An 11556-nucleotide genomic window follows, 5' to 3' on the forward strand; every position below is an offset into this window, starting at 1 on the left:
ATCCGAAATGGTTCGGTGCAGGGGCTCGCCCTCTTCCCCGACTTGGCGGTGCCTCCCGCCCCGCGGGGAGCCAGCGGAAGAACGGACGAGCGAAAATGAAAAGAAGAGAGAGAAGGAAAAGGCGTAAGTTCCGCGACCACCGACGACGCTCCGTGGAGCGCGCGCGGCCTTTCCGCGAACGATCCGCGGTTCTTCCAGAATTCGAATTCCTACGGAAGTGCATATGATCTACACCTCTTACCCCACTCTCCTCGTGTCATATCCGCAGCGGTGATGCGAACGGTCCTAGATTCATCGCCCACTGCCGCAAATGCGTCGCCGCCGTTGCACTGTGATCCCGCCCCTGACTTCCGACCAGGGAAAAGACCCCGTTCTCGAATTTCCCTCGGAGCAGTCTTAAAGCGAGTCGCCGTTTCCCTCAGCTACGCTCCCCCTGCCCCCCTAATGCTCCAACGATCTCTTCGTTCGCGGGATCCCATTATAGATCGATATATAAGTAGCCCCACGTTGCAAAACACCGAACAAAAAAGGGGGGAGGGTGCAACACTAGGACTTCTCGGGAGGTCACCCATCCCAGTACTACTCTAGCCCAAGTTCTGATGGGATCCGGTGCATTAATGCTGGTATGATCGCACCCACAAAGATCTCGCCCCCTCCCCTTCTTCAAGGGACACCACCGAGCCACGGGCCCTCGATCCGAAACAGTTCGGCGCAGGGGCATGCGCTCTTCCCAGGCTTGGTAGCGCCTCCCGCTCCGCGGGGAGCCAGCGGAAGAACAGACGAACGAGAATGAAAAGAAGAGAGAGAAGGAAAAGGCGTAAGTTCCACGACCACCGACGATGCTCCGTGGAGTGCGCGCGGCCTTTCCGTGAATGATCCGCGGTTCTTCTAGAATTCCAATTCCTACAAAAGTGCATATGATCTACATCTCTTTGTTCTGGAGGTAAATCCCCTCTGTGGACAGAGGCGATCCCTACTAGTCCGAACAAGGTCTAGCAACAATCAAACAACGCTAACATGCAGGTTCCTAATTACAAATAAAATACCAATGATAGAGGCCTACCTGGATTCCAACGCTAGTACTTGTAGAAGAGTTGATGCTCCCGTCCCTTTGCCCCGGCTGGTCACAATCCTCACGATCCTCGTGCACAGACACCTGCACATGCAAAGAATGATACAAACGCAAGCATAACATCCAGTAGATGTAACTATATATTAGTCAGAAAAGATATAACTCAAACATCATCATAAAGACATTAAGAGTGGAACCATAATGATAGTCGTCTATTATTAATAAACAAAGAAGAATACAACCATAGTTCTGACGTCGAATCCTTCTCAAGAGGGTCCAGCCAACAAGTCTCTTAAGCATTCACCCTTGGAGGTAGATCTCCCAAGACAAAAGCTCTCTCTCACAAAAGTTTACACAAGAAAGAAACACTTCACAACCTTCCTTAAGCTCTCTAGCAATCCCACACTTGTCATACCAACTACCTATCAAGTTCACACACTAGCAGCAACACTCCAAGCACTATCAATTCCAAACTAGCAGCTCATGGCAATGGTGGAGGCTTAAGTAGGAGAAGGAGTCTCCATGAATGGTGGGAGGATGAGCTTATCTCCAAGGAAGGTGGCTCAAATGACGAAACAGACATGCCAGAGAAGGGAGGGCGACATTTACAAGGCCAACAACCAGGTCTGGAGTCATCTGGAAGGCGGGCTGTTAGAACAAACTCGCCCAACTGGGTCAGCGCGGGTTCATAACTGCACTGGTGCGCTAACATCGCTACTGAATAACAAAGAAAGTCATATCATTGCGATCAGATATACATAACAGATGCGCTGTCTCATGAAATTCGACCAGCGCGGGAATCACGTGTACTTCCGCGCTGGCAGCGCATTCCGTCTGTTATCGAGCGCCAATCAGCGCGTTTATTTTAACAACAATCACAATGATAGTAAAACGTTGGTAAAGTGGGTCATTTGGCAACATTAGAGAGCATGAGTATGATTAATTTGAACTCATGACACAGTAGGAAGACTGACAGGGAGACAGTGACAAATTACTGCGTAACACTCTTACCCCACTCTACTCGTGTCATATCCGCAACGTTGATGCGAACTGTCCTAGATTCATCGCCCACTGCCGCAAAATGCGTCGCCGCCGTTGCACTGTGATCCCGCCCCTGACTCCCGACCAGGGAAAAGACCCCGTTCTCGAATTTCCCTCGGAGCAGTCTTAAAGCGAGTCGCCGTTTCCCTCAGCTACGCTCCCCTTGCCTCACTAATGCTCCAACGATCTCTTCGTTCACGAGATCCCATTAGAAATCGATATAAGTAGCCCCACGTCGCAAAACGCTGCACAAGAAAGGGGGGAGCGTGCAACACTAGGACTTCCCGGGAGGTCACCCATCCCAGTACTACTCTAACCCAAGCACGCTTAATTGCGGAGTTCTGATGGGATCCGATGCATTAACGCTGGTATGATCGCACCCGCAAAGATTTCGCCCCCTCCCTCTCTTCAAGGGACACCGCCGAGCCACGGGCCATCGATCCGAAACGGTTCGGCGCAGAGGCTCGCCCTCTTCCCCGGCTTGGCGGCGCCTCCCGCCCCGCGGGGAGCCAGCGGAAGGACGAACGAGTGAGAATGAAAAGAAGAGAGAGAAGGAAAAGGCGTAAGTTCCACGACCACCGACGACGCTCCGTGGAGCGCACACAGCCTTTCCGTGAACGATCCGTGGTTCTTCCAAAATTCAAATTCCTAGAAAAGTGCATATGATCTACACCTCTTACCCCACTCTCCTCGTGTCATATCCGCAGCGGTGATGCGAACGGTCCTAGATTCATCACCCACTGCCGCAAATGCATCGCCTCCGTTGCGCTGTGATCCCGCCCGTGACTTCCGACCAGGGAAAAGACCCCGTTCTCGAATTTCCCTCGGAGCAGTCTTAAAGCGAGTTGCCATTTCCCTCAGCTACGCTCCCCCTGCCCCCCTAATGCTCCAGCGATCTCTTCGCTCGCGGGATCCCATTATAGATCGATATATAAGTGGCCCCACGTCGCAAAACGTCGCACAAAAAAGGGGGAAGGGTGCAACACTAGGACTTCCCGGGAGGTCACCCATCCCAGTACTACTCTAGCCCAAGCGCGCTTAAATGTGGAGTTCTGATGGGATCCGGTGCATTAACGCTGGTATGATCGCACCCCTAAAGATCTCGCCCCCTCCCCCTTTTCAAGGGACACCGCCGAGCCATGGGTCCTCGATCCGAAATGGTTCGGCGCAGGGGCTCGCCCTCTTCCCCGACTTGGCGGTGCCTCCCGCCCCGCGGGGAGCCAGCGGAAGAATAAATGAGCGAGAATGAAAAGAAGAGAGAGAAGGAAAAGGCGTAAGTTCGCGACCACCGACGACGCTTCGTGGAACGCGCGCGGCCTATCGTGAACGATCCGCGCTTCTTCCAGAATTCGAATTCCTACAAAAGTGCATATGATCTACACCTCTTACCCCACTCTCCTCGTGTCATATCTGCAGCGGTGATGCGAACGGTCCTAGATTCATCGCCCACTGCCACAAATGCGTCGCCTCCGTTGCGCTATGATCCCGCCCGTGACTTCCGACCAGGGAAAAGACCCCGTTCTCGAATTTCCCTCGGAGCAGTCTTAAAGCGAGTCGCCGTTTCCCTCAGCTACGCTCCCCCCTGCCCCCCTAATGCTCCAGCGACCTCTTCGTTCGCGGGATCCCATTATAGATCGATATACAAGTAGCCCCCACGTCGCAAAACGCCGCGCAAAAAGAGGGGGGAGGGTGCAACACTAGGACTTCCCGGGAGGTCACCCATCCCAGTACTACTCTAGCCCAAGCGCGCTTAACTGCGGAGTTCTGATGGGATCCGGTGCATTAACGCTGGTATGATCACACCCGCAAAGATCTTGCCCCCTCTCCCTCTTCAAGGGACATCGCCGAGCCCCGGGCCCTCGATCCGAAACCGTTCGGTGCAGGGGCTCGCCCTCTTCCCCGGCTTGGCGGCGCCTCCCGCCCCGTGGGGAGCCAGCGGAGGGACGGACGAGCGAGAATGAAAAGAAGAGAGAGAAGGAAAAGGTGTAAGTTCCGCGACCACCGACGACGCTCCGTGGAGCGCGCACAACCTTTCCGTGAACGATCCGCGGTTCTTCTAGAATTCGAATTCCTACAAAAGTGCATATGATCTACACCTCTTACCCCACTCTCCTCGTGTCATATCCGCAGCGGTGATGCGAATGGTCCTAGATTCATCGCGCACTGCTGCAAATGCGTCGCCTCCGTTGTGTTTTGATCCCGCTCGTGACTTCTGACCAGGGAAAAGAACCCGTTCTCGAATTTCCCTCGAAGCAGTCTTAAAGCGAGTCGTCGTTTCCCTCAGTGACGCTAGCCCTGCCCCCATAATGCTCCAACGATCTCTTCGTTCGTTGGACGCCATTATAGATCGATATATAAGTAGCCCCACGTCGCAAAACGCCGCACAAAAAAGCGGGTAGGGTACAACACTAGGAATTCCCGGGAGGTCATCCATCCCAGTGCTACTCTAGCCCAAGCACGCTTAACTGCGGAGTTCTGATGGGATCCGGTGCATTAACGCTGGTATGATCGCACCTGCAAAGATCTCGCCCCCTCCCCCTCTTCAAGGGACACCGCCGAGCCACGGGCCCTCGATCCAAAACAGTTCGGCGCAGGGGCACGCCCTCTTCCTCGGCTTGGCGGCGCCTCCCGTGCCGTGGGGAGCCAGCGGAAGAACGAACGAGCGAGAATGAAAATAAGAGAGAGAAGGAAAAGGCGTAAGTTCCACGACCACCGACGACGCTCCGTGGAGCGCACGCATCCTTTTCGTGAACGATCAGTGGTTCTTCCAGAATTCGAATTCCTACAAAAGTGCACATGATCTACACCTCTTACCCCACTCTCCTCGTGTCATATCCACAGTGGTGATGCGAACGGTCCTAGATTCATCGCCCACTGCCGCAATGCGTCGCCTCCGTTGCGCTGTGATCCCGCCCGTGACTTCCGACCAAGGAAAAGAACCCGTTCTCGAATTTCCCTCGGAGCAGTCTTAAAGCGAGTCGTCGTTTCCCTCAGCTACGCTCCCCCTGCCCCCCTAATGCTCCAACGATCTCTTTGTTCGCGGGATCCCATTATAAATCGATATATAAGTAGCCCCACGTCGCAAAACACCGCACAAAAAAGGGGGGAGGGTGCAACACTAGGACTTCCCGAGAGGTCACCCATCCCAGTACTACTCTAGCCCAAGCATGCTTAACTGCGGAGCTCTGATGGGATCCGGTGCATTAACGCTGGTATGATCGCACCCGCAAAGATATCGCCCCCTCCCCCTCTTCAAGGGACACCGCCGAGCCACGGGCCCTCGATTCGAAACGGTTCGGCGCAGGGGCACGCCCTCTTCCCCGACTTGGCAGCGCCTCCCGCCCCGCGGGGAGCTTGCGGAAGAATGGACGAGCGAGAATGAAAATGAGAGAGAGAAGGAAAAGGCGTAAGTTCCGCGACCACCGACGAGGCTCCATGGAGCGTGCACGGCCTTTCCGTGAACGACCCGTGGTTCTTCCAGAATTCAAATTCCTACAAAAGTGCATATGATCTACACCCCTTACCCCACTCTCCTCGTGTCATATCCGCAGCATTGATGCAAACGGTCCTAGATTCATCGCCCACTGCTGCAAGTGCGTCGCCTCCGTTGTGCTGTGATCCCACCCGTGGCTTTCGACCAGGGAAAAGAACCTATTCTCGAATTTCCCTCGGAGCAGTCTTCCTTGCGTAGGGGCTCACACTCGGAGTGAGAATGAAAAGGAGAGAGAGAAGGAAAAGGCGTAAGTTCTGCGACCACCGACGACGCTCCGTGGAGCGCGCGCGGCCTTTTCGTGAACGATCCGTGGTTCTTCCAGAATTCAAATTCCTACAAAAGTGCATATCACTAATGGTGGAGAGTTTTGCAGCAAGGAATTTGAAGAATTCTGTGAGAAGTGTGGTATATCATGGTAGAAGACTACTTCATATACACTTCAGTAAAATGGAGTTGCAGAAAGAATGAACAAGACATTGATGGAAAGGGCAAGAAGCATGCTCAGTGGTGCTGGGTTAGGACAAGAATTCTAGGCAGAGGTGGTGGATACTGCATGTTACCTAGTCAACAAGTCACCTTCATTAGTGTTGGAGGATAAGACTCCACAAGAGGTATGGACTGGTAAGAAACCCTCTCTTTCACATCTAAGGGTATTTGGATGTGATGCATATGTACATGTTCCAAAGGAGAAAAGAACCAAGTTGGATAGTAAATCTGAAAAGTGCATCTTTATTGGGTATAAGGATGGTTTAAAGGGTTATAAGCTTTGGAACCCAGTAACAAGGAAGGTTGTGTACAACCAAGATGTGGTGTTTAGAGAGGTGAAAGATGTTATTAAACATGAAGTCTAACCAAAGGAACCTGAGAAGATAGAGTTTGGGCTAAAGGAGGAAGAATCAGACTCTAGAGCAGAGGAGGAATCATAAGATGAAGAGCCACAAACTCCGGCTGTGAGAAGATTAGTTCAAGAAAGAAGGAAGCAAGAAAAGTATAGTCTATCTGCTTTCTGTTCAAATTTTTCTTTGTCTGTTACTGATAATGATCCTAGAACTGTGAAGGAAACAATGGATTCAGAGGATGGAAAACTCTAGAAAGAGTCCATGGTTGAAGAAATGACATCTTTGCACAAAAATGAGGCTTGGGATCTGGTGGAGTTGCCGGTTGGAAGGAAACCCATTGGTAGCAAATGGGTGTTCAAAAAGAAGAAAAATGCAGAAGGAAAAGTGGAGAAATACAAAGCTCAATTGGTAGCAAAAGGTTATTCCCAGGTGATAGGAATTGATTTTGGTGATATTTTTTCTCCTGTTGCCAAGGTAACTTCTATTAGATTACTTTTATCTGTTGCTGCTATTTTTGATTTTGAGGTAGAACAGATGGATGTAAGACAACATTTCTTCACAGGGATCTGGAAAAGGAAATCTACATGAAGCAACCTGAAGGCTTTGTGGTGAAGTGTAATAAAGATCTGGTATGCAAGTTAAAGAAGTCTTTGTATGGGTTAAAACAGTCACAAAGGATGTGGTATCAGAAATTTGATACATTTATACGGGGACTTGGATTCACCAGAAGCAAAACAAATCACTATGTTTATTTTAAATTAATTGGTGACCGTGTTATTTATCTGGTCTTGTATGTGGATGATATGTTGCTGGTTGGAAATGACAAAGAAATTATCCAGGATTTTAAGAGCCAATTGTCCTCCAAATTCGACATGAAATATCTTGGTGCTGCAAACTATATTTTGGGCAAGGAAAATAAAAGAGATCGGGAAAAGAGGAAGCTCTAGTTAAACCAGAGGAAGTATGTCGAGACAATATTACAGAGGTTTAATATGTAGGATAGTAAACCGGCGAAGGTTCCTATTCATGTAGGTGTGAGGTTCTCTGCTGAACAATGTCCCAAGACACAAGAAGAGGAAGAGGACATGTCCTATGTTCTATATGCAAGTGCAGTCGGTAGCTTGAAGTATGAAATGGTCTGTACTAGACCAGACATTACACATGCAGTGGGAGTTTTGAGCAAGTTTATGTCAAAACCAAGAAAGGAGCATTGGATAGCAGTGAAGCAGGTTTTCAGGTATTTGCATGGCACTAGTGATTATGGTCTGTGCTACCAAGGAATATCAGGATTGGATAGAGTGTTGGATATTTGTGGCTTTGTTGATGTAGACTGGGCTGGAGATCTGTATTAGAGAAGATCTACAAGTGGGTATGTGTTTAACCTATTTGGAGGTGCAATGAGTTGGATGAGTAAGAAAAAATCTGTAGTGGCACTATCAAAAATAGAGGCAGAATACATGGCAGCCACTCATGCAAGAAAGGAAGCAGTTTGGTTGCAAATATTGTGTTCAAGTATGGGGTTAGTACAGGAAGCTATAAGGATAAACTGTGACAGCCAAAGTGCAATTTTCTTGGCAAAGAACCCTGCATATCATTCAAAGGCAAAGCACATTGATGTTCAGTATCACTTTGTGAGGGATATGATAGAAGACAAAAAGGTGTTGTTGGTAAAGGTGGACACTTTGAAGAATACTGCAGACGCATTGACAAAATCTGTGAGCTCTGAGAAGTTCTCTTGGTGTAGAGAGACAATGGGCATTTCAGGGCTAGGAAAATGACTAAGCTCTCTTGTGGCCCTCTATGGAAAAAAAACAATAAATGGGAGAATGTTGGGTTGTGTTATATTCTTTCCACATAGTTAACAGGGGGTTTGAAGGGCACTCATGACCCCACTTTATGGGGTCTGGGGCAGCGCCCCAGAAAATTTTGGTTTTGGATCCTATGTTAGGTTGGGTGGACCCACCTATGGTTTTGTGCATGATTTTTGCACATGTTTTTTCTTTTGGACAAATGGTTTTTCAGTCCATGGTATTGGATGCCATGGTTTTCGGTCCATGGTATTGGATGCTTCGGCATGTATAAATATGTATTGTAACATTGAAAGGAACATAATGAAAAATCAAGCTAGTAGTTTCGGTTTTTGGATCCAGGGGAAAATCTTTGTGTATATGTGTTTTATGTGTTGTGCACTTGAATTGTTTCTTTTCTGTGTTTTAGAATTTGTATGCAAGTAATTTTTGTACGAGGTTAAAACCTACAATCATTGCGCATTGAAATACCTGGTCAATAAGTTTGTGTTGGGGGGGGAATCTGTAGGTGGTTGTTATTGTTCCACGAGTATGATTTTGAAGTTATTGTGAAGCCTGGATGACTTAACGCAGAACCAGACCATATGTCGCGCATTGAAATGGGGGAAGAGCCCACTAATTTGGAGGAGGGGTTGCTTGACATGCAACTATTTGCAGTGCGTGTCATGGTTGGTAACTTTGAAGACATCATACACTTCCTAACTATAGGAACTACCACGGAAGGTTACACCGTCTAGCAGAAAAAGGACTTAGTGTTGTGTGCGGTAGACTTTTTTGTTATTGCCAGACATCTATACAAAATGGGATCTGATGAAGTATTAAGATGATATGTACTAAAGTTTGAAAGGAGAAATATCCTCGCGGATGCTCATGGGGGCACTGCCGGAGGCCACTAAGTAGGAAGATCATCCACGCAGAAGATTCTACGCGCAAGGTTGTAGTGGCCAACCCTCCATCAGGATTCAAAATCTTACTGCAAGGCGTGTGATCTGTGTCAAAGGACTGGCAAGCCATCACAGAGAGATGAGCCGCCTCTAAACCCACAGATGACATTACAACCTTTTGAAAAATGGGTGATAGATTTTGTGGGACCCATTTAGCCCCAAGGGAAGAAGACGGGAGCGTGTTACATTATTGCTGTGACTGATTCTTTGACTCGATGGGAAAAGGCACAGCCTGTGAAGGACTGTGCAAGTGCGACTGCTGCAAATTTCCTGTTTGAGTATGTACTGATGCAATTTGGGTGTCCAAAGATTTTGATGAGAAATCATGGTACGTACTTTCTGAACGAAACAATTAGCATGTTGACAGAGGAATTTCAGTTATATCACCAGAAGAGCATGCCTTATCACCCACAGGCTAATGGGACGGTGGAAGCATTCAATAAGGTGTTGGAAAACATAGTGACCAAGGTTTTCAATGCTCAGCAAAGTGATTGGGACCTGCGCATACCTGCAGTACTATGGGCCTATTGGATGACATTCAAAATGTTGACTGGACAGACACCCTTTAGGTTGGTGTATGGCGTTGAAGCAGTGATGCCCATAGAATCACACGGTTGCCCTACACAAGAGAAAATCCAGCCATGATGTTTGGCGAAAAAGGTGGTGAGCTGGCCCTCATGGAGGCCATGAAGGAGAAATTCAAGCTTGTAAAGAAGCCGCGAGGCTATGCCATCTAAAGTATGAGTGACCCAGTAGTCAAGGTGGCCACATAGATTTTGGCAGGAAAGGTTATGAGGAAATGTCGTGCAGATGAAGTGTCGACACCAGTCATTGCTCTTGCAACCCAATGCATTGAAGGAGTCCAGTTCAATTGGGTGCACTATCTCTGCGGTGAGTTCCTTGCGAACTATTGTGATGCAAAGGAGCTCAACAAGACTTTCCACTATGTGTGGCTCTTGCTGTCTATTGTGTTGGTCGCCTGGGAGCTGTCGAAAGATAGTCAATTCCCCTCGATTGCGCCGAGCCTACCAGAAGCAGCGAAGTACGCTTCACTGTGGGTGACCAAGGATGCTTAGTGAATCAAATATAGTAATATCTTATGGATATTAATGGAAATGAACATTTGCATGGCTATCAATTGCAAATCGTGGTTATTGCTTACTGTTTTTGCCAACTTGAAAGGGTACGCGAAGTTCAAGGCAGGGTTTCACCATGTGTCGATTAGGGCATGGAAGGACCCTGTGTAGACATGGTATGACTTGACTTACTTGGCAACGAATGACACAATTGATGCAGTACTTGATCGCTGGACGACAGAGTGGCACACTACCTCAGACTTAGTGATGGGGGAAAGAAAGTCCATCGCGCAACGTAAAAGGGAGGAGGCCAAGCGAAATATGACGTAGTTGAATGAGAAAAGGAAGAAAGAGGTTGCTCACAAGGCCCAGGTGGAGTACGATGTCCCCCAGTAGATAGAAAAGTAGACAAGTGAGACAAAGCGTGGCTCTGAAAAAGGTACGAGGTCACCCTCGCCCGAGACAGAGGAAGAAATGGACGAGCAAATAGAGCAGTGTTGCACAGACATGCAAACGACATTAGACCACATCAAGCATCCAAGGGAGTGAGAGAAATTGGGGTTGAGGAAGAAATCCAAGGACACTAAGGCATCACTGGACCCAATAACCCTCACAGAGGGCGATTTGCATGACATTGGTAACATGGTGTGGGATGTCACCATGGAGGCACTACAACAGTTCAAGCAGTAGCAACAGCTACTCCTGGGTGCCATCTAGATAGGTCTGTAGGAGTTGTAGACCCACGCATCATAGGCTAGCATGGTGTCCACCATCCTCGCTATCGACACTTTAGAAACTGTCGAGATGCTGCGTGCAAAGGTCTCCACCACGATAGTGTTGCCGGATGGAGCACTGAGCACAGAGAATGAAGCTGATAGGCCCATTGTTAGCACCCTCAAGGGAGTGGGGTTGAACTTGGTAGCGCTCCCTAGTGAGGCACTCCACCTATTACAGGATGGAGTGATCGCAGTGCGAGGGCCTGTGAACACCGCGCTTTGCAAGCGATCAGTGAGCATAGGATTAATAATGAATTGATGTCCCTATAGTGAGACTCTGCCATCACTGTCGTGACCGAGGTCACTGACCGAAACAAGCACATAGTTGAGGTTAAGGAGGAGGCATGTTGAATGGCCCCAGAGTCGGCCATTCCTGAGGAAGAACCGGTCGAGGTGCACGTCTGCAAGCTTGCTACAGGGGTGCGTGACGCTCGCATAGAGTTGTCTAGGGTTCAGCTGGAGTTTAGCCTATAGATTGCAGATCTATAGTTGAAGGCCCAACCTTCA

The 11556-nt window shown here is 49.0% G+C and overlaps 3 non-coding genes and 2 pseudogenes across 3 annotated transcripts; all 5 read right to left on the bottom strand.

Moving 5' to 3' along the window:
* Nucleotides 1-2376: 2376 nt before the first annotated feature.
* On the bottom strand, nt 2377-2495 carry LOC149246092 (5S ribosomal RNA; annotated as a pseudogene).
* Nucleotides 2496-3087: 592 nt separating this feature from the next.
* On the bottom strand, nt 3088-3206 carry LOC149246093 (5S ribosomal RNA). Its single transcript, XR_016267526.1, has one exon. It is a non-coding gene; the product is annotated as a 5S ribosomal RNA (ribosomal RNA).
* Nucleotides 3207-3799: 593 nt separating this feature from the next.
* On the bottom strand, nt 3800-3918 carry LOC149246094 (5S ribosomal RNA). The gene has a single exon (XR_016267397.1). It is a non-coding gene; the product is annotated as a 5S ribosomal RNA (ribosomal RNA).
* Nucleotides 3919-4510: 592 nt separating this feature from the next.
* On the bottom strand, nt 4511-4629 carry LOC149246095 (5S ribosomal RNA; annotated as a pseudogene).
* A 591-nt stretch (nt 4630-5220) lies between these two features.
* LOC149246096 (5S ribosomal RNA) lies at nt 5221-5339 on the bottom strand. Its single transcript, XR_016267438.1, has one exon. It is a non-coding gene; the product is annotated as a 5S ribosomal RNA (ribosomal RNA).
* Between the last annotated feature and the right edge of the window lie 6217 nt (nt 5340-11556).

The sequence above is a fragment of the Pinus tabuliformis genome, chromosome 7 (genome assembly GCF_031772625.1).
Source record: "Pinus tabuliformis cultivar Carrire ecotype Pingquan chromosome 7, CPIR1, whole genome shotgun sequence".
In the NCBI taxonomy this organism is placed as follows: Eukaryota; Viridiplantae; Streptophyta; class Pinopsida; order Pinales; family Pinaceae; genus Pinus; species Pinus tabuliformis.